At 35.9% G+C, this 27,019-nt stretch overlaps 1 long non-coding RNA gene across 1 annotated transcript; it reads left to right on the forward strand.

Annotated features, from left to right (window-relative positions):
* Window positions 1–20,108: 20,108 nt before the first annotated feature.
* On the forward strand, window positions 20,109–22,568 carry LOC121242626. Its single transcript, XR_005935930.1, has 2 exons — window positions 20,109–20,182; window positions 22,248–22,568. It is a non-coding gene; the product is annotated as an uncharacterized LOC121242626 (long non-coding RNA).
* The last annotated feature ends 4,451 nt before the right edge of the window (window positions 22,569–27,019 follow it).

The following is a 27,019-nucleotide window of genomic DNA, read 5'->3' on the forward strand; positions in this document are numbered from 1 at the left end:
AAATACATTTAAATTACGAAAGTTCTTTGGAGAAATACTTACAGTGCAATATAATAATTTTTCGAGGATCGCGAAGTTGAAAAAGGCGACGTTTGAGCAACACCACAGTGTATTTTACACTGTGGCCGTGGGTCACAATTACCAACTTTTCAACGAGGACAAACGAAGACCCAAGATTGATAGGGTAGGGCCTAGGGAGGTCGGTGAAGCTAGTGGTGGTGGTAGTTTGCCGTGGGTGGCGGCGCAAGGAGTGGTTTTAGGCCAAAAAAGTGCAAATCGGAGATGTACTTGGTGGGGCTTCACCGGTGACGGATCGGAGCTGGGGTTGGGTCCAATGGGTTGCCAAGAGGCCGGGGATGAAGTGGTAGGAAGATGGTGGCCGGAGGTGGCGCGACGGCGGCGCAGTGGTGCATGGAACGCCGCGGCTTCAATGGGTTCGTGGTGGTTAACGGCGATGATGGAGGAGCTGGAAATGGAGGGAGGTGATCGCCGGCGGCAGGGGAGCGGTGGAGCCGGGCGGTGTCGACCACAGCCGGCGCACGGCGGCGGGCTGGGGAGGAAGCCACGCACGGCGAGAGAGAGAGAGAGAGAGAGAGAACTCGCGCACCCGGGGAGGAAACCGGGAGAAGAAAAAGAAAAAGAAAAAAAAAAAGAAAAGAAGAAAAGAAAAAGAAAAGGAAAAGAAAAAATAGAGGGAAAAGAAATGAGGTCCAATCCTCATAACTTGGGTCACGAAAATGATCCAACGGAAACGATTTTAAAACCACAAGTTAAATAAAATAATTTAAACGTAATGGTAAAGTCAAATTGAAATAATTAAATCCCACGGTAATTAATTAAATATGAAAAACAATTTAAATGCACAACAATAATTAAATATTAAGAAAGCATATAAAAATAATTTCCACCAAATAAAAATCATAGAAATAAACTCACTAAAAATCCAACCAATTTAAAATAAGAGAAATTATTTTAATTACATAAAAATAATTCCTTCAGTAAAAATACACTAAAATACGGGTGTTACAGACCGAACCATACAAACCAATTTACATCCCTACTCTCCTCTTATCCTATTCTCTTATCTTCCTTCCTCTCACTGGCATCTCTCTCTTCTTACTGATCTCCTTGAACTCGTCCCTTTCTTTTCCTCTTCTTCTATTCTTCTTCTTCTCCTTCTTTCAGTACTCATCTTCCTCTATATAATAATCTCCATGCCCGTTGCCAAGCCATGGTCTACGATGATACGAATCGTACGACCCCAATTTGGTCATGGGTCTCTATGACTCTAACCACGGTCATTAGCACACTGCCATGGATTTAAGATTTATTGGTACAATCTTTTTATTTGATTGCATCGTTGCCGCACAAATTAATAAATTTGAGTATATATGAGATTTCTTGATTATTTTGTTGATTTTGAGCTATAGTTGTTTGTTTTGTCCAATTTATATATATATATATATATATATATATATGTATTGATTTTGTGCAATCTTTTTTTATAATAATTCGTTGGTGGGCAGGGTCAATCCTTTCGCCCGGCAAATGGATGGAAATTGTCAAGAATGTGGGCAGGGATAGAGTGTGAGGGTTGATTTAGCCACCCTGTATAGGCAAGGATAGGGTGAGATGGTTGGCTACCCGCCTGTATAGGATCTACTAGTCTATACTTTCTCTTGAGATTGCAAAATGATACTTCTCTTTCCTTATTTGGATACTAATGTGCTATTATTAAACCTTTACCCCTTCACAAATCACCATCCCTAAATTTATATTCAAATTTTAAATTTTAGAATGAGAGATATTAACATACAGTTGAGCATCTTTTAATGTTCCATAAATGTAATCTCTCACTTGTTTTAAACCCTAGAATTCAATTGAAAGTTTTAAAAGAAAACATTTTCCAAACTTATGGAAGATAAATAAGATAAGAGTTTTACTACACGTAAGCCGGTGTGTTAACACTCCATTTATAGTGAGATATAGTATAACTTAAAAAAAACTAAGGTAACAATCATTTTTTAATATAGTTTATGTGTAAAGTTTCTATATCAGCAATATATTGAGTGTGCAATAAACAAAGCTTACGAATAGATTTTCTCATAAGAAAATTAACACAATATTGTACTTCTATAATTTGGAGAGGTGAGGACCATCTACAACAAGCAAATTTTTTAGGATTTTGACCCAGCCCATTAGTGAGACAGGATATGGGCCATATGGCAGTATCAACTACTTTTCTCTGCATTACATCTATCTATTTTGTAAAGTCTTTTTTGTTTAATTTGCAGAATCAGCATTCTGCATTTCTATTCTTTTGTTTGGAGGCAAAAGATGAATATTGTAATGAAATTGAAGTAAAATTCATAAAATATTTAGGCCTTACATTTTTTTTGCTAAAGAATTATTATTTTTAATTTTTAGGCCTGTTTCCCTTTTTTTTTTGAATAGTAGTGATCAGATGGTAATGCCAATGGAATTTGACAAAACTATCCATTTTGACGATATGCCTATGCCCATCCATTCACTAGATATTTCTGCATTTTTGAGGCAATCAAATATAGCTCATGTCTTCCATGGTAATTAAGGTCCTTTGACAAGCTAAAACATGATATAAGTCACACAAATACTCGGTTACTACCAAGGATTAAGATTTCATTTTCTAAGGAAAAGATGGTTTTTAGGGTATTATAGAATCAGAGTGGAGAACCTGTTCAGTCAAAGAATCACCTAGAGATCGTGACGGGGAAGACAAAAAAGGCTTCGGTGGGATTTGCAAAGAGTTGAGGCTTCCTTCCAACATATCCACAACTCTACTCATTGTTGGCCGATTTGATGGGTTGGTCTGTATGCACCACAAACCCACTATTATCATCTTCTTTACATTTTGTTCATCCTTTTCATTTATGATACCTTGCATCCGTAGTTCTTTATCTAGCTCAAGGTGCATGTATATCCAATGTGGAAAGTATGTTTCACTGGTATGATCAGTCTCAACATCTATATTATTTATACCCCCAACCATTTCTAAAACCATCATTCCGTAGCTATAAACATTAGATTTATGAGAGACCCCTCCAAAATTTCTACAAAATACTTCTGGAGCTATATATCCCACAGTTCCTCTTGCACCCAACATTGATATGATACTATTTTCTCTTGGGCATATTTTTGAAAGGCCAAAATCAGAAATCTTTGGACAGAAGTTCGCATCCAGAAGAATGTTGTGAGGCTTAATGTCAAAATGCAAGATTCTTATGTTACAACCTCTATGTAAGTACTCTAATCCTCGAGCTATGCCAACTGCAATTATATATAATGTTTCCCATCCCAATTGATGATCAATTTTTTGTGGAGCTTTTTTGTATATGAACTTCTCGAGAGATCCATTAGGCATAAACTCGTAGACGAGAGCTCTTTTAGAACTCTCGAAGCAAAAGCCTCTAAGAGTAACAATGTTGACATGGGAGGTCCTACTAATGCTTGTAACCTCGTTAATGAATTCCTCTCCATCGCCTTTTGATTCTTTCAAAACTTTCACTGCTACAAAAGAACCATCTTGTAACTTTCCCTTATAGACGCAACCATAGCCTCCTTGGCCTAATTTATCTTTGAAGAAGTTGGTGATTTTGTTGATATCTGAGTAACTGTATCTTCTTACTGAAAAAGGTCCATTGTTCCTTAGAAATGTCTCGACACTCTGATGCGTTAGACTCTCCTTATTAAAAAATTGAATAATCTTAATGGATCTCAATTTTCTCTTGAAGCATAGGCCAATTATCAGAACTCCAATTACCGCAGATAAACCAGCTGTAAAGAACGAATGAATAAAGATTATGAAGTTATGTAGTGCATAAACAAGAGTTAATCAAAATTGTAATTTTTTTTTCAGTGGTGATACCAAAGTAAAATTGGAGGAAATTATAATACTGATGTGTTGGCATTAGCTATTTAAGCTGAATTGAGAGTTAACTTTAATTTTGACTAGTGGCAAACATAAAGCCTCCTTGGAACATGAAATAGGTAGAAAAAAAGAAACGATGCAACACTGAATTAGTTTGAACGGGGGTCATTGCTAGTTTTATAAATTTTCCAATAGAGTGCCAACAGGTTTAAAGTGATGATCAAATTGGAGAAATGTTTGTGACAAACCCCGAAGAGAGAAGAAAAAGGATGAAAATAGATATATTACCTATGCAAATCTTCATCCGCCAGTTCGGTTTCCGTTTAGCTGTCACTGTAAACAAATATGGAATCAATCAATGAAGTATCAAAATACATGTGCCATAAAAAAAAAAGAAAAAGCTATGGAAAACTCATCTCAATTACTATAGCCAAAACCATCCCATAATTTCTTTTTTTAATCCCAATTGACTGCATAATATGGAAGTTTTTATAAATGTAAGATGTGCTGCAATTAAACCAACAAGGAAGAAAAGAAGCATAATGCAAGAAGGAAAATGAATTGTAAGGATAAAGGATTTAGAACAGTGGCATCAAGTATAAGAAAGGTAGCAAAGATTTAGTACAGTGGACCTTCAAGAAACAGGAAGATTATATAAACTTATAGTGTAAAGGAGGAAATGAAACAGGATCTCATGGTATCAGAGACCTGAACTGATGTTTTTAATTGATTTTATTTTAACCTTAGACATAGCCAATCTGCAACCATCCCCTTTAGTGGGCTCTGTTTTCTTAGAGTAATTTAGTACCCAGTGTGCAACATCATGATTCTTGCTCACCAACAATTTGGAAATCAAAGATTATGTCTGCCAGATGCTTGGGAATTTCTAGGATTTCGTCCATGTCTTGGAGCAGAGGACAGAATATTTTTAATACAAAGGAGGAAGAGCATCCCTTGAATATGAAAATTCTATCAGAACCTAATAAATTTGCAATATTTGAACTTTTAGTCCCTAGCTTTATGTGACTGAATGTAGATTAGACTGAAAACGAAGGACTTCAAGAAAATAAAGAAACAGACTTTGCAATGAATGTAAAGCCAGACCGATCAGTCATTCAAGAGTTCAGATTATGTCATTTTCTACTCCCTAAGAAAATACTCCAAGAAACCACCCATGTCTAATTTACTGAGGAAAAGTTAAAATTGAAATTTGAAAGCTGCAAGATCTTCTCACCCTCTATGCTAGCTGATGAACCTTTTACTATAAAAAGCTAAAAGAGAGAATTGAAGAGAAGGAAAGAAAATTTTGAAGAAACTACTCAACAATGATGATGAATTATCCTACAGAATTACCATCATTGCATGTTTTGAGATGAAGCCCGCCTTGGCAAAAACAAACAAACTCATCATTTTCGAATCCACACCGTCCACCACTTATCTGACAACTGTTGCAATAATGTCCACTCCAATTCAACAAAGAACCCATCTTCATAATGTCAGTATGATTCATTTCCAATAACCTTGTGAAGTTGACTCCACTCTGCACATCTACAGGCACATCAACCAAAGACTGGCATGATCCTGAAGAATAGTTTGGCTCCAGTGCTTCCTTGTGGAAAACGGCGAAAGAATACAGATGGGAACTATTGCTATTTCATTTATAGGGTAATCAGGCAATGATGTGCAGTTGTAGAAGATGGAGAAATCATTATTATCGGAACTAAGATCCAATTCATGAGTTCGATGGATGTTGATATTGTGCAAAGGAGCAGTGCATGTGTCCTTATAGGCAGCGGCATAGGCGACGAGCAACGAATAGTTGGCGTAAAAGATATCCTTAATGATATACTCGGCATTGGAAATTGAGAAAAACGAGTTTCTGTCTCTACAGATGACCTCAAAGCTGGGGAGGCCACAGAAAGATTCTTGCTCATGAGGTATCCAAAACGGGTAGCTTATATTTAGACCATTGCCAAAACTTCGAGGCATGCAGGCTTGAAATTGTTGTCTAGGGAAAGTGTGTGTTTGGCTAAAGTGAAGAAGATGATGAAAAATATGCATATATGAAAAGGTTTTGAGGACATGAAGAGGTTTTGGAGGTCCATTTGGGTGGAAGGAAGCAAGGAATAAAGGAAAACAGAGGAAGAAGGAAATAGCCTTACAGTTTTGTTTTGTTTTGGTTTATGATTGGAGTTTGAAATGGTGGGGAAAGAAAAAATAAAGGTTCAAGCAATTCCTTTACCAACGTCCTAGGTATTGCTTTTCACCAATGCTCAACATTAAATAGCAAGGAGCATTGCTACTTTACTATTTAATGTAGAATCTTTTTAATTGAGTTCAGCACACTTCATTTCTAAGAATCGTTTACCATCTAAATACCAACTTGAGCTGCATCGTAGATTCGTAAATAAGTTTAGTGGGTCTGTACTGTATATTGATGTAACCGGTTCTGACTTGTGGCATCCTGCAACCAAAGGCTGGGAAAAAAAGTCATGTTTTGTCTATTTTGCCCTTACTTGACTTGAGGTGGATGGCTGCAAGTGCAGCTTGGAAAATTTTTTTTGCCCTTTATAGGATTTGATCTCAGCAATTTATTTGTGGTATGTCAGATGAGCAGTTGAATTTAATGATAGGACTTATTTATTTTATAATTTTTTACAAATATATCTAAACTTATTTTGACATCTAAAAACATCTAAATTTATTTTAAGTGGATCTCACAAAACTCACTCAACCATCTTAACTCATTACTATTCATAAAAAACTTAACTCAACTCAACTCAACTCAATTCAGTATCTAAATACAACCTTATCCTTTTCAACCATTATCTTTTGAATGCCTTGGTCAATAATACATCATTCAGACCAAAAGTATTTTTATTTTCTGATTACAAAAGTAAGAAAGACACCGTCATCAAAAGCAATGGGGACACCATCATGATTCCATATAGTTGTATGCATGATGCATGGAAAAAATGAAGAATAATCTAACACCCTAATGTGAAAAATGGTCCTTAAAGTAGGCGACAATGCATGGTTGAGACGTCTTGAAAATTTCCTACAGTAAATGACCTCTACCTACCAAACAAATGAACGAGACAATAGGTGCACACATGTCAAACAAATATTGGAGGGTGATAAAGAAAATATGTGAATACATGGAGCCATGACAACCCCAGAGTGGATGACTATAGTTAAAAGCTCTGGTTGGTTAAACAGAAAGTGGAGGGCTGGAAAAGAGAACTCTATCTCTTGCTTCCTTCTGCATGCCCCCAAAGAAAACGAGCCAGAGAAAATGATGGTCTAGATGTTGTGATGGGTACCAATATGGATTTGGTTTAAGGAATTTCATTCTCACAAGTTCATATCATGTTAAAAATGTACAAGGAATTGGTCAGTTTGCATATGATGGAAATGACTCTGATATAAAGTTTGAGAGAATGCTGCTTGAATTTATCTTTTTATTTTGACAGCTCATGTATTTTATTTTATTTTTTAATTTTTTTTACTTAATGATTAAGAAAATGACTTTTAATGTATTGGTGTATTTTTTATTTTTAGAAAATATTTAAATATGTTAAAAAATATGAAAAGAAAAAGAAAGAAAAAATAAAAGAGATATTTGTGCTAGCGAGTATTAATTGAGAATAATTAGTTAGCAAATTTTAAATTAAATCATAGTCTACACTTTTGATTTAATTATAAGAAAATGATTTGTGCAATCTTCGGATGTATATAATTCACGCACTCCTTTTAAATGAAGGGATAAATCTAGTATAAAAAAAAATCCACCTTTTAATGGTGGATCCCAAGAACTTGTTAAAATTGTCTGTATTTCAGTACTTAATTAATTAACAGCTAGCATAACTTGATAGGCCCCTCTCACCATGTTATTTGCAATTCCGTCCCGGACAGATATGAGTGATGCTCAAATAATAAAGGCTGGATGACTTTGGTTGAGTAAAAAAGTGAACTGTCTTCCAAGAACTTGTTAAAACTGTCTGTCGTGTTTTAGTTAATTAATTAACAGCTAGCATAACTTGATACCAATATATATGCTAATTTGAAAATTAAATCTGCATTTTAAAAATTGAGTACCAAATCTATTTTCAAAATGGTCATGATCTGCCAATAGAACCTGATTTCTTCATCCTTCTCATTAAAAAATAAATAAACGGCCTTCACCTTCGATTTTCTAATAATTTACTACGAAATCTTCTCTGATCTTTAATGGAAAGAAATTTTAGTACTTGTAATTAATCATTTATCATGACTGATCTCATGCTTACGAACCATGCATGGGGTGCTTTTCATCGCATATCATGATGAGGCGGACTAAATATTGGTAAGATCACAAAAAAACATTCAAAGTAGTCTTATATCGACTCAAAGCTAGCTGGAATGTACTGTTCTTAAACGAGGGTGTGGGCTGCATATTCCTAGCCATTTCCTCCCTTTGAATGTTGACCAGATAAGGCTAGCTATGAGATCAGATATTAAAGCATGATTTGTGGTGTGCCCTTTAGAGCTTCAAATTTCATTATCATCTTTAAAATATAAATTAAATAACAAAATTTACCTATTACTATTAGCTTAAACTTTTAGAACAAGTGGTGATATATTCACATGTTACGATTAGAGCAGATGATCAGGTCCTAAGTTTGAATCCTCATTGATCTACTCTTTACCCCATTTAATTTCATAGTTTTTAATGTTTTCTATATAGGGATGATTAATTAATTGAGTTTTGAGTGGTACTACAATATCACTAGTTGCTACATGATCAAGTTCTAGCTTTGCACAAATCATGATATATATATTATATATATATATATATATATATCGCTACCTAGAACTAATTCATTACGTACAATCCGAATCTGGTTGAAAGGATCGTAGCTAATAATTAAATAGAAAAGATGATTAGAAGTATATATATAGAAGGGATGACTAATTAGATTTTTGCAAATTCTCTGATGCTTCTCCAATAAATATCAAATTCACATGATATAAAAGTTGATTCAATTGGTTGCTGTCAACGTTCTCATCTACCATTCTATTCTTAAAGATTGGTATATGGACTTTAAATATATATACCTAATTAAGCAGATCAAGAACCAAACTAACCCAGCTAGCAAAAAGAGAGAGAGAGGAGTGCATACCGTCGGACCACAATTAAGATATTGCACTCCGTCACGGCAATAGCAGACAAACTGGGAGGTGCTATTAGAGCCGCATCTCCCACCCGAGTGCTCACACCCAGTACAGGCAACCAGCAACGATTGATCGTATTCCACCTCAAACCCTTGCCTGAAAGCTTCCTCCAGTAACGGTGCTGCTCTACCCCAAGGGACTTCATTGAAAGCAGTCGTTTTGAAAATGGGAACTTTCATAGCAGCGTCACATGATTTGTTAAGTTCAGATAGATTGATACCGGACGGCAAAAAGTCGCCTACGAAATAACCATTATTCCAAACTCCTGGGCTGCATTCAAATATATTGCCGGCCAGTATGGGGAGTACGGCTGGAGGGCAGCCATAGAATAAAGTTAGGTTCTGAATGGTTGAAGTATAATCATACAAGGTGTTAATCAAAGAGGTAGTCAGCTTTTTTTCAGGACAGAGATTTCTCAAGAGGTCCATTCTTGCAATGGTCATTCTGTTTGTGGAGTTCTGGTTCTGGTTGAAATTCAGTACCCGGAACTTTAGCTCGTCAAATTGCAAAACAAGGTATTCATTATTGACGCACTCCAACTTGTACCCCTTATCCCTATGCCCGCAATAGTCCGGCCGACCACCTTCCCAGTAAGGGAACGAGATGTTTCTGAAGCTTCCACAGCCGTAGGGACGACCGCACTCCACGAAGGGATCATCGTCGATGCAGTAAGATGGTGTAGTTAGTACTGTTAAGATGATGAAGAAGGAGATGAGGAGGATGGAAAATAGAGATGCAGAGAAATATGCAGGGGCGTCCATGTTTGTAAGGAAAGTGGGTGAGGTGAGAGATGAGACGATGATGATGATGATGAGGGTATGTTAATCATGTTAGTGTGAATGCATGCAGCATATTGTCGATCAATGACTGGGAAAGGACAGAAACAATTAGCACAAGTTGACCATAATTTTGTTTCATAAAATATTTAATTTAATAATGAAGGAAATGGATATTTTAAATCTATCTTCTTTTTATTACAAAAAAAAAGAAAAAGAAAAAAATATCATTAAGGTAACTAATTACAAAGAAACAATTGTGCAACTGTGGAGATAAATATTGGCCATGCATTTAAGATAAGGAATGAGGAATGTTTTGATTACAGATATATGTTCCAAGTGTAAAATCTTAAATTTTCAATCTTAGACTCTACATTACTCTGCTTTGTATATTAATCACTTCAAGTTGAATACAAGACTTTCAATAGACTTCTCTCAATTGTTTCATCTTTCTTTCATTTGTTTCACCATTAATGTTAATTTTAATATTAAATTCCTTGGAAATTTCTCGTCATAGCTATGACTTGTTCGAAATGAGTCATGCATGTTAACTTTCTAACCCATTGTGCACGTCAAGCTAGCTTAAAGCCTCTCTCTTTCAAAGAATCACTACCTGAGCTTGGAAAAAAAATACCACTATCTTAATCAAGCTACAATAATATATATATATATATATATATTTATATACATGTTAACTTTCTAACCCATTGTGCACGTCAAGCTAGCTTAAAACCTCTCTCTTTCAAAGAATCACTACCTGAGCTTGGAATAAAATACCACTATCTTAATCAAGCTACAATAATATATATATATATATAACGTCAAACAATATCTGTCTACCAAATATATTACTTTTTTGTTGGTACATTTTTTTATTTCATTTATTTTGTCTTTATTAGGTTAAATAATTATTGCAGACATTTGTCTACCAAAATTAATATGGGTGGAGAGCGTGAAGATACTACAACACAATTAAGTTTTTATGACAGTTTGAATTCGTGATAGTCCTGAAATCCTCATAAAAATTATTTTTTGCGAAAATCATCATTAAAGGTAGACGAAAAATAGTTTTACGTTCGAACGATAATATTGTTTCGTTCGAATGTAAGCTAGACGATGTTGTGTTAGAATGATTACATTCGAACATATAAAATGTTACATTCAAACAATTGATGTACGTTCGAACGTTAAACCCACTTACGTGCAAACGTGCTAGTTATTCGCTTAAACGTTTGAACGATAGTCATTAATGTTTGAATATGAACTGTTTTAAAATGAAAAATCGAATTTTAAATTAAAAAGATTGAGAATTCAAATACAAAAACACTAGATATATTAAGTAATATTGTTAATTACATAAAATATAGAAAAAGAAATATATTAAAATATAAATACAAAATATGATAAAAGTTCAAAAAACTCAAAATGTTATTTACAAATATATGAAACTCCTTAGTCAATGTGTTGACCTTTTCGTTTAGGATTTTTAAACGATGGCCAACCTCGGTGACACTCTATTGTACATGCGTGATCTGTTGGCCGATGTGCACAGTAATATCTGAGACCATCGCATCAACCCAAACAGGTCGTGCATCGAGCCAAGTAGGGCGCGTATCCCCTGCAATTGTACCCATCAGCTGCAAACTAGTACTCCCACTATAGGGAGCAACGCCGAGCCCAAACTGGGTCAAAGGAACAAGATCTGGGATAGGCTAAAGGTCACGTCGAGCACGCCCCCCTTCCTTGTCCAATTCTCCAATGGTGTGAGGTCATGTCGAGGGGGCTCATCTGCTCTGTCAACCACTTCTCTGCTTGGGGTGGCACTCTCTAGTCCAGTAATGGCTGAGTAATGATCACTCCATATGAGAGGTTGTCTATGGAGATGATGCTCACCTCGTATCGGATCATCTCAAAAATCCGTAGTGGCAAGTCAATGGGCTCTCTGCATGTGACTCTAATAAGGAATTGTATGCGAGTCCGACTAAATGTGGCCTTATGTGCCACATGATCCACATTTATTGCAATTATAAGATGCAAGATGAGGAAGAATAGTAGTAGTAACGGCTAGGAGAACGTGTTCTTCTAATCGAACTACATGCAGTCTCTCCCACTGTGGATCTAGAAATCCTGATTGCAGTTGACACCCTCAACCTAATCACCCCTCTGATCGATCTACATCTCTGGCCATAGACTCAAGTGGCCCAATAGATGATGCTCATGTGCCTACTGCTGCGTCCTGAGCCTAAGGATCTATTGTAGTTGATGTCTCAAATATGTGACGAATCCCAAGTGATGACATCTGTTGAAAGGATGCATCTTCTGGCATGGAGCACATTTTCATGTAAAACTCATGAACCATGGAGTGGTATACCCTCCCCTCAGTGTGCAAATGTTGGTCCAGCCCCTAGTAACAAAGACGTGTCTGAGGCCCGTCTGCTCCCACGTAAGCTCATCGAACTTGTTGATAAATACTTCACATTCGGCCAGAATAGTTTGATAGCCTATCCAAGAAATTTCTTGACCAATTCCTTCCCTCCCCTGTCCCGTTTCCTAGTGTTCAAAAAACAACTTTCCAATTTGACTTGTTTTGCTTCCTCTGAACTGAAACAACTTCCAAGCAAACTTTTCCTTTTAGTGTTTGTGGACATAAGCCCCAAAACGAAAAGAGTTTGTAGACAATAGGTCCTTATTAAACTATCCCTTTGCCTAATTTATTTATTCATTATGTCTTAGTTAGATTTCAGATACTATGGACCACGAAATTTTCTACCAGCATATATAAGCACTCAAATCTTGCAAACCGTCCGTATTCTACATAACCTAGCAATTCAGTCTAAAAGAACCTCAAATTTATAAATCTCACCTAATTCATGACAGTCACATTGATTTGGGGAAGGTTTGTAAGTTGTAAGGAGAATTCTTTTACATCCTTTGAATATCCTGTGATGTTTTTAGTTAGTATGGGCGTTCAACATTCTTGAAACCAGACCATGTAACTAGCAAGAAAAATTAATTTGCTACACATAGAGACATTCTAATGCTATATTGACAGTGACATCATATATTAGCTTACTGCATCATTAACTTTTATTACAAAAACACACCATATAAAAGTAAGTAAAGAATTTGACACAAACGATGGTAATGGTCAAGGCCAAATTGGGGGTATAGGGACAGTCAGTTTGTCAGACAACGAGTTTTTCCCTGCGCCTATCATATAAAAGCACCCATAATCAACATCATTGTTCGTATAGAAGCACCCATAATTAGCTTCCTTGAACAAGATAGAGCTATTGGCATCCAAGGAGAGCACATCTTTCAATTAAACAATGCAAAAATAACCAACAAAGATGTTCCAATTTTCATATAAGCCAAACGATTCAACTGTCATAAAGAAGATTGATAAAACTGATTCTCATGTTGAAAATGTCGACAGAAAAATTCAAATAAACAACAGAAATACACATATCCAACTAGGAAATAGCACTACATTGGCTTAGCATTTGACCTTGTAGCAGGCTAGCCATACAATTGTATGCCAGATAAATATGGAACATAATATTGAACAACAGAATCACCCTCATTACGTACAAAAGGCACTACCACCCCGTATGCACTCCGCTCCTTAAATGTTTCCCAAAGATCATTCAACATGAAGTATAGTTGAAACTCAACTTCACAAGTGTTCAACCCCCTCATTGTCATCTACAGGAAAACAAAAATCAGAATTTTTTTTTATCAAACCCCACAAAATGAGCATCACAGTTATGTAAAAGTTTATGCAAAGTTGAGAAAACATAGGAGGAAAATTAATTGAAAAAATCACCTTTTATACAATATACTCTTTATAAATATTGAATACTACTAAGCCCAATATTCAAATTTATGATGCCCGATACTTTCTCCTACAATTACTCAGAAACCAAACATAATTGCAACGAATTAAGAAGAAAGATAAGATAAGAGATCAACCTTGGGAGAAATATTGGGCCGGGACCAAAGGCATGGTGGACTCCAAGAACCTATCAAGGTTACTAGTATGCTTTAGAGGAAGTTCCAAAGGCTTTGTCAATGAATTTGGAGGGTCTTTGCTTGTCAGAGATGAATCCAGCCTCTCAGTCTCATCACCCTTTTTTCTTCTCCGAGCTTGTTTTTGCTGATTCTGATTTTTTTTGCCTTTCGATGGGACATAGAACCGGTTCTCACCACGCAAAGGCCCAAAGCGCAACCCAGTTCCCATTATTTCCACCGTTTGGTTGCTGAGAAGAGTGAGGAAATACGAGTTCTTCTATAGAGCATCTATTGTAGCGGTGCACACATTGCACACACTAGGTGGCTGCTTTTGGATTTTTTTTTTTTTTTTTTAAAAATCAAAACGCATGTTTTGATTCAATTGAAAATTGGTAGATATTTTCATCCTCATTCGAATTCAAGCTGCGAAACACCCTGCTCCATCGCAACCCGCGTTTGCTTCCTCAACCTAGCACCTCCCGGTGATGCCGTCTCTATCATCAGTGCCACCGAATGGCTCTCCTCTGTCTGCCTAGCGCTTCCACTCTCCCACAAGCTCGTCGAACAGAGCAAACAAGATTTGAATCCCGTAAACCCTCATTCCTCGCCATGAACCCGCGTCCATTAGCTTCCTCTCGCCAGTGCCACCTCGCGACGTCATCTCTCTATTAGGGCCAACTCACCACTGCTCCCCACGAGCTAATTGAAAGGACCAAACCTGCGATGGGACCGAGTCCACACATGCTATGTTCTTCATGTGTACATCAATATGTGATTTTTGTGTTTTCTGAGATGGGTATTATGGCATAGGGCATGGAGAAATTTCCAGAAAATTAGGGTCCGTAATTGCTCTTGTGCGTGCGCATTGCCCTTGTTAAGGCACATTTTCTGGTAACTTAATGGACATCATTTTTTTTTTTATGTTTTTATTTTCAGAAACATTTCCTATCTCTCCATGTTTGTTTTCCTTGGATGATGTAAGCAAACATTGTTTACTAATGGCACAACATTAGATTTCAAGTAGGAATCCATGCCTGAATATATAATGGTACACGAGAAGAATTAAACCATCTTTAAAAAGAATAAAACAACCATTTACATATGGGAAGTTACACCCTCTACCTTCCTACAAACTCTTGATGTGTCATTCTAGTAAGATATCCCAATTTTGAAATCCTAACAACTTCCAAAACTCCACAACACATGAGCTGTTGTAAGACAAGGTCCTCTTCATATATTCCAGGAAGCTGCTAGCTATTTGGCTTTATGCCGCGAATAAAGTGAGGTGTGGTGTTGAGGTGTGGTGCTCTCCATTTTGTGCACTAGTTTGAATAGTTGACCCTACAATAATCCGAGAGATTCTTTGAATTTTGTAAAACAAATTTCAGCTACATCTTAAGAGGACCAGAAGATCCTCTACTTTTCAGCTACATCTCTTTGGCTCCTATTTGGAAAAAAAGGCAACAGACATACTTACCTTAAACTTTGTACAAACACTTTGATTTGGGGAATGCCAATGCTATTTGGGCCAAATGGTTTGTTGATTTCTGGGATTGGTCAAGCACTTTGGAGGCAAAAAACTGTAATGGTTGACAAGCGCATGATGAGAGGAGTTGGATGGAATTGGGGTGGAGCAGGTCTCTGTTCTTTTCCAGGAAGCCATTTGTAACATACACAACCTAATAAAACTCTAGATGTTAGTAGAACCATAATAATGTTGGGAGAAAGGACTTCAATGATTCATTATTTTTTTTATTTACTCACCAAAAGAAAATAACAGTTACATCAATACTTTTTGTTTTTTGTTTTTTAATAAGTAGTTGCTGGAATATTTTAGAAAGCTTGGCCTTCTTTATAACTATAATACCATCAAACTCAAAGAATATATGGGAAGATCTTACCAAAGACATCATTATCGAGGTTATTCCTTTAACATTATTTACTACCAAATACTTAACTCTATGCTGTACCTAATCTTCTGATAACTAAATAATTATTTATATCTGGGGCAAGGAATGAGCAACTACCATATATGAGGATTCAAAAAATTAGTGCTACTATAGATTGAAGTTTGTAACCTAATACTCATTGTCAAGATCGAAGTGCAATGGAAAATAAAAATTTTAATTGGCAGATGAATTCAATAGTGAAAAGACTATGAGAACAAAGCAAACTTCTAACTTATTAAATAATAAGTCTCAAAATATGGCTATAGCATAGATAGGATGCTGTCAAAATTCATAAAAAAAAAATTAAAAAATAAATGTGTCCAATAAGTGTGTTGCAATAGTTTCATAAAAACACTATTACAAACTATTCCGAGCACTAAGATTAGAATATATCTCAACTCAATTATTTTTTTCTTGATAAGTAAAAAGACATGAAAATAGACTGACTAAATACTTGCTACATGATTCGATGGATTCTATGATTTGAAGAGATCTATTTCTGCTCACTGAGAGTTATTTGTTTTTATTTTTTCTGTTCAAACAATAATTGTACGTTTGTATTTCATTTTTGTAGAAAGTGCTTATATTTTCAGATTCTGCATTACGTATGAGAGTTTAATCTTCATTTTCTTCTTTTGCCATCATGGAAGACTAGATATAAATTATCAGAAGACATTCTTAGCTTAGTGTGATGGCGGAAGAGGGAGATGGAATGCATCCTTTTGATGTAAATATGCCCTACAGTTTGCCGAGTACTCCGGTAGACTTTAGCCCATTTTTCTGATTCATTTGAGGTATATTTATTTGAATTTTTAAATTCTAGAAATTAACATGTTAATTTCTTTAGAGTCATCCAATTTTTCCTAACAACGTGCTTGTTTGAGTAGATGCTACCTTATACGTCTTACCCTCCGCCGAGTAATCCAAATGACTTAAGGCAAGAAGTGCCCTCGGCGTCAACTGTGCCAACCACTGTAGAATTTGAACAAAATCTTGGAAGTACATCACAGATGACTAATGAAAGTTTTCATGACACTGATGGTATTACAGTTTTGTTTGCCTTGATTATAATGATTGTAATATTGCTTTGATGCTAATTCATCTATATGTTTCCATTTTTAGAAATGGTCTTCGACATAAATGAAGATTTAGAGGGTACCACTGTTGTCTAGGATGATGAGATACGAGTTGAAGCACCAAGATTTGGCATGAAATTTGATAGTGTGAAAGATCTTACAGCCTACTATAAGCAGTATGCTAAGCAAGAGGATTTTGATGTACGGACATAGAGGACTAGGAGAGATGATGAGGGGAGGCTTGTGTATGTAACCGTTGGTTGTGCCCGTGGTGGAAAGTACCCACCAAAGAACAATAATATCTTGAAGCCAAGACCAACAACTAGAACAAATTGTAAAGCAAGAGTAAAAGCGATGTTGAGCAAGAATGATAAGTGGATTTTCCTCACTGTTGAAAATGTGCACAACCACATAATTGTGAGTCCTAAGAAAACAAGACTCTTGCGATCTCAATCGCCTAGACTACAAAGATAAAGAAACAAACTAACCAATTATTCTGTGAACTTGCATCACTCTTTTCTCAAACGTGCATTTGCAAATACTCAGCACTTAAAAATATTTGATCTTCATGATGCAAAATGCAGGGTTATGATACTATAGTAGGAGAACGAGGACTGTAATTGTCTGGTGGGCAGAAGCAATGTGTAGCCATTGCACGTGCTATAATCAAAAGTCCAAAGATATTACTACTAGATGAGGCTACCAGTGCACTAGATGCTGAGTCTGAGAGAGTGGTCCTAGATGCATTAGACAAAATCATGGTTAACCGGACTACAGTTGTGGTAGCACATCACTTGTCCACAATCAAGAATGCAGATTTAATTGTAGTGGTTAAGAATGGAGTTATTGTGGAGAAAGGAAAGCATGAGACTTTGATTAATATCCTGCATGAGTCTTATGCTTCCCTTGTTGCGCTTCACACAAGTGCTGCAATTGCTTGAGCTTCCTAAAACTCTTTTCGTTTCTTTAAAATTTTGGAGGGTGGGACTGCCCTCTCTTTTCCAAGGAGAAGAGAGACATGTTTTATTAATGGTTGTAACTTTTTTTTTCTTTTTTTTTAATCAGTTGTGGTTATAACTTGATTGTATATTCAGGTGGAGGAATGAGAAAAACTTAGGAAAGAATGAAAAGGTTTTCGAATTCGTGGTATAATGTGTACTCCCTAGTTGAATCACCAGCTTTCGTTGTTCACAGGGGAGAAGTTCTTATTGAGTTTTTGCAATATACATAAATGCTCATAGTGCTCTGTTTTCGCTCGTCCACACTAACCATGAGCACATTGAGCAGTCTGCATCAATCATCCAATTCTAATGGAGGTTTTCTTTCTCAAGGTACATCTTTATGATTTTTCCTTTTTTAAATCATGTAACATACGCTGAATCATGGCCCTAACACCATATCTATTACTGTCTTTCAAATGCCATGACATCCTGGAAATAAAACACAATATCACCAACCATAGTGGCCAACCATAAATCCTGTGATCCAAACACACTTAATTAATACAGATATATAGCTCAAATGTTTTAATGTTTGGTAACTACCAACTTTACTATAAGCATATTTTTAATCTAAGAGACAAAATCCCAACAACGGAAAGATAGTTGTTTCCATTCATGAAACTGCGTAGAAGCTACCCATACAAATGACTTCGTGCATATTTTTACAAGGAGACCTTACATAGGCTGATTTAGCTTCCTTCATTACATGGTTTTCATCAAAACATAATGTTAACAAGCTGCTTCCATTCATGAGCTACCCATGTAACCCATACAACGTGTCTTTTACAAAGAATTCATCCGAACCAAGCAAACACGATTACAAATGTGAGGACCCATTACAAACACAATAATTTTTGCTTTTGCTTTCTCAGATTCTTCGTCATCTCTCTCAATTTATCTTCTCTTTTCTGAACATCATACTCGCCCTGTTGTACATCATCCCATGTCTTCGAAGCCTTATTCTCTCTTACCCAAAAATTCTCCGCTTGCAGATGAAGTATATCCACCCATATGAAGAATTCACACCTTGCATCTCCCTACACATAGTGCGCACTCCCCCAATTAATATGATCAAATACAATCCACTAATCAACAAATTGATATGCAACTATGACAAATATCAAAGTTGCTTTACCGTATTATAGTTTGGACATGCAAAAATCCCCTTCCAGGATTATTCTTAGTATGGGACGTCTTTATTGGTGTTTTCAAACCACACCAACAAGTTGGTGACTCACCGAAAAATCATTAACTAAAGATGATAATTGGGATGATGCGATGTGTGATTCTGAAAAACCAAAGACAAATTTAGAGACAAATTTTTAATGGAACACATCTTTAATTAATACAATCACATGAAAAAGTAGTTATGCTTTTGGTGTCTGGATTCCAAGGGATGAAGGTTAAAATTAGTCTGAAGCTCTCAGTGCCAATAAAAAAAAGCATGGAAAGTTGGATATATCTAGTTTTCATGTCAATTAGTTTTTTTTTTTGGGTGATTACATGTAATACCCGAATCTTACTATGTAGGTCCTTACATCATCTATTAATATTTTAAGTTAAATATTTTGAAATAAAGACTTTTATTATTTTATTAATTTATTTTAAGATGGGTGTATTTTTATTTTATGTGGGTTATTAAATAATTCAAGGGTGTGATTTTTATGACCTTGCAATATTTCTTTTAAACCCTTTAATTTTTATGACCTCAAGAAATGGTCCAAACTCTTTTTGATCTCCACCTTTCATTTTCTAGCTTATAGGACAAGTTTGATTTAAACTCAATTCGCTTTTCTTTCCCTTAACCGTAGCTTCCCAAGCAAGCCAAATTAAATCTCATTTCCTTCTCCTACACGCCGGCTTCCTCAACAAGCCATTGGACTTTTACTTCCTTCTCTTGTATGTCGGCTCTAAAGCAAACAAAAGAGAAAAGAATTCCTCAAGTGTTTCTTCCCTCAAACGAAGAACCCATCGGTTTCCCCCCCAGCCGCGCGACTTCTCCTTTCCTCAAAGCCGATCTTTCTCATTTCGTAAACCTAAGATCTTCCACCGTAAACCTTCAAGGAAAATCGACCTTGTAAGTGAGTTCTATGGCTCTAATCTCTAGTTGGGATCTTAGATTTATGGGTTTAACCTAGGGTTTGTTTTTAAGAAATTTTTCTGCTGTGTTCCAGCCCTAAATCCTTCGGATTTCCTCTTCCTCTTCTCGTGGTGTGTACTCCCATGGCTTCAAAGGGGACCCAAACAAGTATTATACCTTTCACGAGATTTCTTGTGAATTGGGGTTTTTCAAAATTCTGTGTGAACCGATTGTTGTGCGGTAGTTTCTGGGTTATTTCTCATTTGTTTCCTCTATTAGCTACTCTAGTGGGTAGTAACCGAAGGCCTTTTTTTTCTTGTCAGAAACCGAGTGTCTTGAGATGATTTACTGGGTCTCTTATCATTGAGATGGCAATATTTTCTGGTTTATGCTTGTTTGTCACAAGTGATGACTATTTTATCTATTGTGTATATGTGTACATGAAGAAACCGTGTGTGTATGCCCTGTTTTGGAGTGTCCCAGCCGTGTGTTTGCAAGGCAAATCTTGTAGTCATTTTCTTATGTTTTCTTGAGCTAAGCCATTTCTTTAATTATACTTTTATTTGTTAAATTAATGAAGTTAAGGTTTATAATTTTTAAACACTTCTTCCTCATGTTTATGGCCTAAGTAAGCCACTAAGAATTTCTAGATTAAACTAGTAAGCTTACTATAAGAGTCTTAAGTTGCCAAGTGTTGTACTCTTTTAATTATGCTATGTTTTCAGAAAATACATGAGACTTTCTTAAGCCTTCTACAATTCTTATATTGTGTAATTGTATATATAGGATTTTGGTTAAGTGAAGGATGTTTGAACCATGAAAATACTAGAATTGTTAGCTGCCCATACATTTGCAAAATTCTGAAATTTATGTTCTGTTTTGGAAGCCTAAACCAGACCACTTTACTCTTGCTCAACTTCACTCCTTTTTGTTTAACCAAAGATAAACTTTAGTATGAAAAACCCTTAAAGAACAAGTGACAAAAAACCAACCCTCTTGTGGGCATTGGCCTTTTGTTAGATTTACTTTCCACATGATGTTACAAAGCTGTCAAAGTACCCTTTTGATAAAATTTCCAGATTTGGGTGGTGCCTCCTTGTTCCCTACCATGCTTAAATAAATCCCTACCATCCTATACATTTTAACTCATGATCCCTACCTATCCCTTGTATAGAAAATGATAGCCTTTAAAGAAGGATAGCAAGCAAGCTTCATGCTTTCATGTGTTCTTAAATATTGGAATGAGAATACTAAGGGTTGAATTAGTGCCATGTATGTATCTAAAAAGGGGTTAAGGGAAACTCTTTAATTCCAACTTGGAAGTTTAAGTGAACGCGTAGGGTGTCAGATAGTAAACTTAAGGTGAAATGAATATTAATATGTTTATCCCATTTCATTGAATAGGAGTTTATTTTCAAGATTCAAGGAATCTTCTAGTAAAGCATTGAGGTAAGTAGCTATGACTATGCTCCTTACACACCAAGCTCTCTTATGAAAGAATATCTCTCTCTTTACACATGTTCTCTTATGAAAGAATAAAGGTATATATATTATGTATAAGCCTTTCTTGGTAGCCCCTGTTAAGTACCCTATTGATTACAATTATGTGTATGTAAGGTAAGGTATCATGAGATTTTATGCATGCTCTCTTAAATAACTACACCGTACCTATATGTAGCATGCCATGAAACACTCTTTTCAAAGAAAAGCATATGCATTTGGACTAAGAGAAGATAATGAAAATGTTTGACTGAAAAAGAAAGGAAAGAAAAGAAATGAAAGCATGAACATACATAATAGCCATATGAATGAAAGGGTACTAAAGGAATGGGCAGATTGCAATGCCTAAGTAGAGCTAGTAGTGCACCCAGTGCTGCCCCCATGAAAAGGATTCCCAACCTGTGGCCGCGGGCGGAATCTAGATCCAAAAGACCGCTAACCCCAACACACGGGCCTTAATAGTGTGTATTGGCCAAAGAAAGTGAAACGTAAAGGAAAGTCATTTCTTAGGAATATTTATGCATGAAAGTATAGTTATGCATGAAAGTACAGTTATGCATGAAAGTATAATCATTCTTTAAACTGTTACACATAAAAACATTGTCAAGAATCAGCAAATGTTCTATGTATGCATGTTTTTAAAAGAAAATATTATGTGATTAATAAGTTAACGGCATGGTGTACTGTTTACTGAGTATTATACTCATTTTGTGTTTATGTTTTAGACGTCCAGGTATGAATGATGAGGCTGTGGAGCTAGGCACTGCTGAGGAGGGAGGGGCTAATGCTTAGAGTTCCCTATCAGTTCGGTTTTGATGATAAGGGTTATGTTTTTATGTTTTTATGATGGGTCTCATGTTGGGACGTTTTGTTGGCTTGACTTTAAGACAATATGCCTTTGAGCATGATGTAAATACTATGGTGGGGTGATGGTAACCCCATATATGATGGTTAACACGTTTTTGGTATGTGTTGTAGGGACTGAGTCCCCTTTTAATTAAAACTAGTTATGTTTGATGAATGAATTATGGACTCTGAGAGTCCTTTAATTAAAGTATTGAGCATATCGTCTATTAGGTGTTTTCTTCTAAACAAGGGATGCAGAGTACATGAATGACATACTCACATATATCCCTTATTACCCTTGTAGAAAAAAAAATGCATAATAATATAGTGCTAATAATGTCAAGGAAAGAACAGGTAAATTGTCGCGATCTCGTCCTAGGAATGGGGCGGGGTTGTGACATTACAAGCCCGTATGCTATCATCACAGCATATCATTGTATGTATATATAAGATCTAAGCCCACACTACTAAATTATTGGACCCTACAACGATATATAGAAACCACTAGGAATTTAATAAAAAAACAAGGTATAGAAAGAATAAATAATACATATTAGCTGAGATGAAAAAAAAATAAGAATGATGATCTCAAGCATAATTTATTTGTTGTTAATGAATTCTTATTTTTCTTTAATAAGTAATGAGTTATGATATCTAAAAAGTAGACAGATGTGATTTTCAATAGGTTTGAAGCTACCTTCAATGCACTTAAATAATGCACTTAAACAAATAGTGTAGGTTCTTATTCATATATAGATTTTTCTAATTCTTTTCTAGTTACCTTCAATGCACTTAAATAATGCTTCTACAGGTCCTGCTCCTTGGTGAGGTTCCACATCATCACAAAATGCATATAAATAATGGTTCTACTAAATCGTTGAATCTTAAATTCTAAGGGCAACTGTCCCAGAATAAATATAGGCTAAATATTCAACCAATTTTTAAGTGCAAATTAAATTTATACTTGAAAATCTATTAAGTGATGATAAAGACATTATTCTATTTATTTAGAAAATTTATACTACACTCAAAGCTGTTCCAATTTTTAACTGCAGATTAAATTTATACTTGAAAACCTGTATGCTAAATCTACTAAGTGATGAAAATTGACTAAGTGATGATACAGGTATGGAGTAAACAGAGGGAAAAAAATGTATGCTAAACCTTCGTTGGTGGACTGAGGGCTACTTCGGTGGACTGAGATGGGACCGAGGGCTTGGAGATTGATCTCCTCAGGAGGGTTGAGATCGTAGTGGGTTAGGCTGGGTCGTGGTGGGAAGGGCTTCGTTGGTAGACAGAGATGGGATCGAGTGCTCGTTGGTGGACTAAGATGCTCTCGAAGGACTAAAATGGCATCGAGGGCTAGGGAACCGAGGATGAGGTTGTGGTGGGGTGGATTGAGATGCTCCCGACGGCTCGTTGGTGTCTGTGTTGGCTTCGATGGCTCTGAGGTTCGGGCTTAGGGCTTTGAGGGCTTAGGATCGAGGGGGCTCTAAGATTCGCTTGGGGTCGGTGGCTAAGGGGGCTTTGGGGCGAAATGGTCGTGGTGGGGAGGGCTGAGGTCGGTGGCTGTGTTGGCTTCGATGGCTCTGAGGTTCAGGTGTAGGGCTTGGGGTTGAGGGGGCTCTTGTGGTCGGCAGGGGGGGCTTTGGGGCGAAATGGTTGAATGAGGGAATGGGGGCAGAGAGAATGAAACAAACTGATTCAGTGTGTTCCGGTTTGGTTTACACGTCATGTGTGCAATGGATGCAGCCAAATAGTGGCTGCTGTGAAGATTATTTCAATTTAATATTAGTCTAAATCGTTTAATTTTCCAAAACACCAAAGAGAAAACCGAATAACAGCTTGAGAAATCCCGGAGTGGATCATATAGGCTTTTCAATTGATTAGATCAGAGAAACCTAGAAATCTCATAAACTTGTATTCAAGATAAAGTAGCGAAATTTAGATGAGAACGATTCAAAGCGAAGATAGGAACCACTGTGGATTGAATGAGACCCAAATGGGTTTTGGGCGAGGGAAGAAATAAGGCTCAAGGCGTGAAGGAAAGCACAGACTACAGAGACAGACAAAGAAACAAAGAAGGTTTCAACCGGAGAGTAGACCAGTGTCATAAAAAATGGCATACGTATACTAAAGTATTTTCCTTTTCTTTTAGGATATTGTGCTTCATTATTTTGTTTAATACCATTGATTAATTTGATTGAAGGATATCAGAATGAAAAATTGGAATGCTAAACTTACAAATTAAATTAATCTTGTAATCTTATTATCAACTAAAAATAATTACTATATAATCTCATAAACATAAAAAATGAATTAGGTTGTGTTTAGATGTTGAATTGAGTTAAGTTGAATTGAGTTCTTTATGAATAGTAGTGAGTTGTGGTGATGGAGTGAGTTCTGAAACTCCACCTAAGATGAGTTTAGATATGTTTGGATATTAAGGTATCGTTTGGATTCGAAGATGAGTTGAGATGAGTTGAGATGAGTTGTGAATAGTAGTGAGATGAGTTGTGAATAGTAGTGAGATTTGTGAGTTAAAGTTGATGAATAATAATGAATAGTAGTGAGATGAGTTGAGATGAGTTGAAATGAGTTGAGATGACTTGCGAATACAAACTGGGTAAGATGAGTTTAGATGTATTTATGAAAAATTCAAAAATGTTGTAGGTTTCATGTTAAAAAAGTGTTGGGTTGAAAAATGTTGTGTGCCTCATGTGTAAAGAGGTTTTGAGTTGAGATGGGTTTATTGATTTAAGAGTTGGGTATTTGGATGTTAGAAGAAATCTAATTCTAAACTGAACTTCATGGAACCAAACGATACCTTACTATTAAGCTATCATAAGATATTGTTACATAATTAAAAAATAATAATTGTATAAGAGATTGTGTGGATATGAAATCTTTTAATAAGATAAAAATACAAACTTAACCCAAACTATTGACAAATCTTTAAGATTTTTTTTATTTTCCTTTTGTTAACGATAAATGCAACACAAAGGACTTCATAGGGCTCATCAATTCAGACAGCATTGTTATTTAAGCAAACTTAATTAACTGTGGAGTTTTGATGTAATCACATGTAGTAGGAGTGATGTTATGATCACACCTAATTACATTTGAGAGAACTACTCATGCCAGTTGTTTATAATAGATGTAGGATATTCTCCATTTTAGTTTATATTTTCTCTTTCCATAATAAAGCTTTTGTTTTTTTTTTTTAGGGAAGAGAATCAATAAATTTGTAAATATAAACTTCGTTTTTAATTTTCTATATTTTTAACATTTATATAAGGTAAATGACTTAGCCATAAAGAGATTACATAAAAGTAAACCTACAAACTAATGTAATTTGAAGTGGTACATTAGATTTTAAAGTTACGTTTATTATAAAGTAGATATAACATATAATAAGAAATCATGTCAGTTTATGAATTTACTTTTGTGAGATGTAAGATAAAATTTTAACTAGGAGGAGAAATGGTTTATATATATAACATTATCCCGATCATTAATGCACTTCAATTTCACAAATATTAATTCAATACACATTTTCACAAAGTCTCTTTAAGATTTTTAAATGTTATTTTGTATAGACAACAGTTCTTCACATAAATAAAATAATTGGGAATGACAGAGAGGTTGGTTGTGGAGTAGATTTACAACATGGTATTTTCTGACACGTGCAAGGCACGAGTAGGTGGGACAATTGCATAAAGCACAGTTTAAAGTTTAAACAACTTCCATTCCAAACAGTCCAAAACATATCCATAATGGCCACCTAATTCAAAGGCAGAGGAGTGGGTCACCATCCACGATTTGCTTAGTCTTTATGAGAGGGCCTCGGGTCAGCAGCTAAACAAAGGTAAAACTACTATTTATTTTAGTGCTAATTCCCAAAAAGAAGCTAGAGATTTCATCTTGAGCATTGCTGGTACAAGAGCTACTTCATGCTATGATAAGTATCTAGGCTTACCTGCTTTAGTGGGGAGATCAAAACATGATGCCTTTAAAAGCATTCTTGATAGAATGAGAAGCAAGGTGAGTAACTGGAAGTCGAAATTCCTCTCTCAAGCAGGGAAGGAGATCCTCCTCAAAGCAGTGATACAAGCTCTTCCAACCTACTGCATGGGTGTTTTTAAGCTGCCAAAGTCCTTGTTAAAGGAAATTAATAAAGTGATGCACCAATTCTGGTGGGGCCAACAGGATAGGGAGAAAACGTTGCATTGAGTTTCTTGGAATCTTATGGGAAAGGCTAAAGAAGCTGGTGGAATAGGTTTTAGAGAGTTTGAGAGCTTCAACTTAGCATTGTTGGCTAAGCAAGGCTGGAGGGTAATTCAATACCCTGACTCGTTGGCTTAACAAGTTCTTAAGACCAAATATTTTAGTAGCTCTAATTTCTGCCAGGCCAAGATGGGTGCAAGACCATCTCTCATATGGAGAAGTCTTTTGGCTGCTAAAAACCTCATAATTAAAGGATCTATTTGGAGAATTGGAGATGGTAAGGAGACAAAAATCTGGAAGGATAGGTGGCTTCCTAAACCTTCCTCTTTCATGATTCATTGTCAAGGGCAGACTATAGATGAAGAAGCGAAAGTTGCTAATCTTATTAATGAAAACACGAAGCAATGGGATAGAGAGAAGATATTTAGCATG

This window comes from Juglans microcarpa x Juglans regia, chromosome 8D, assembly GCF_004785595.1.
Source record: "Juglans microcarpa x Juglans regia isolate MS1-56 chromosome 8D, Jm3101_v1.0, whole genome shotgun sequence".
Lineage (NCBI taxonomy): Eukaryota > Viridiplantae > Streptophyta > Magnoliopsida > Fagales > Juglandaceae > Juglans > Juglans microcarpa x Juglans regia.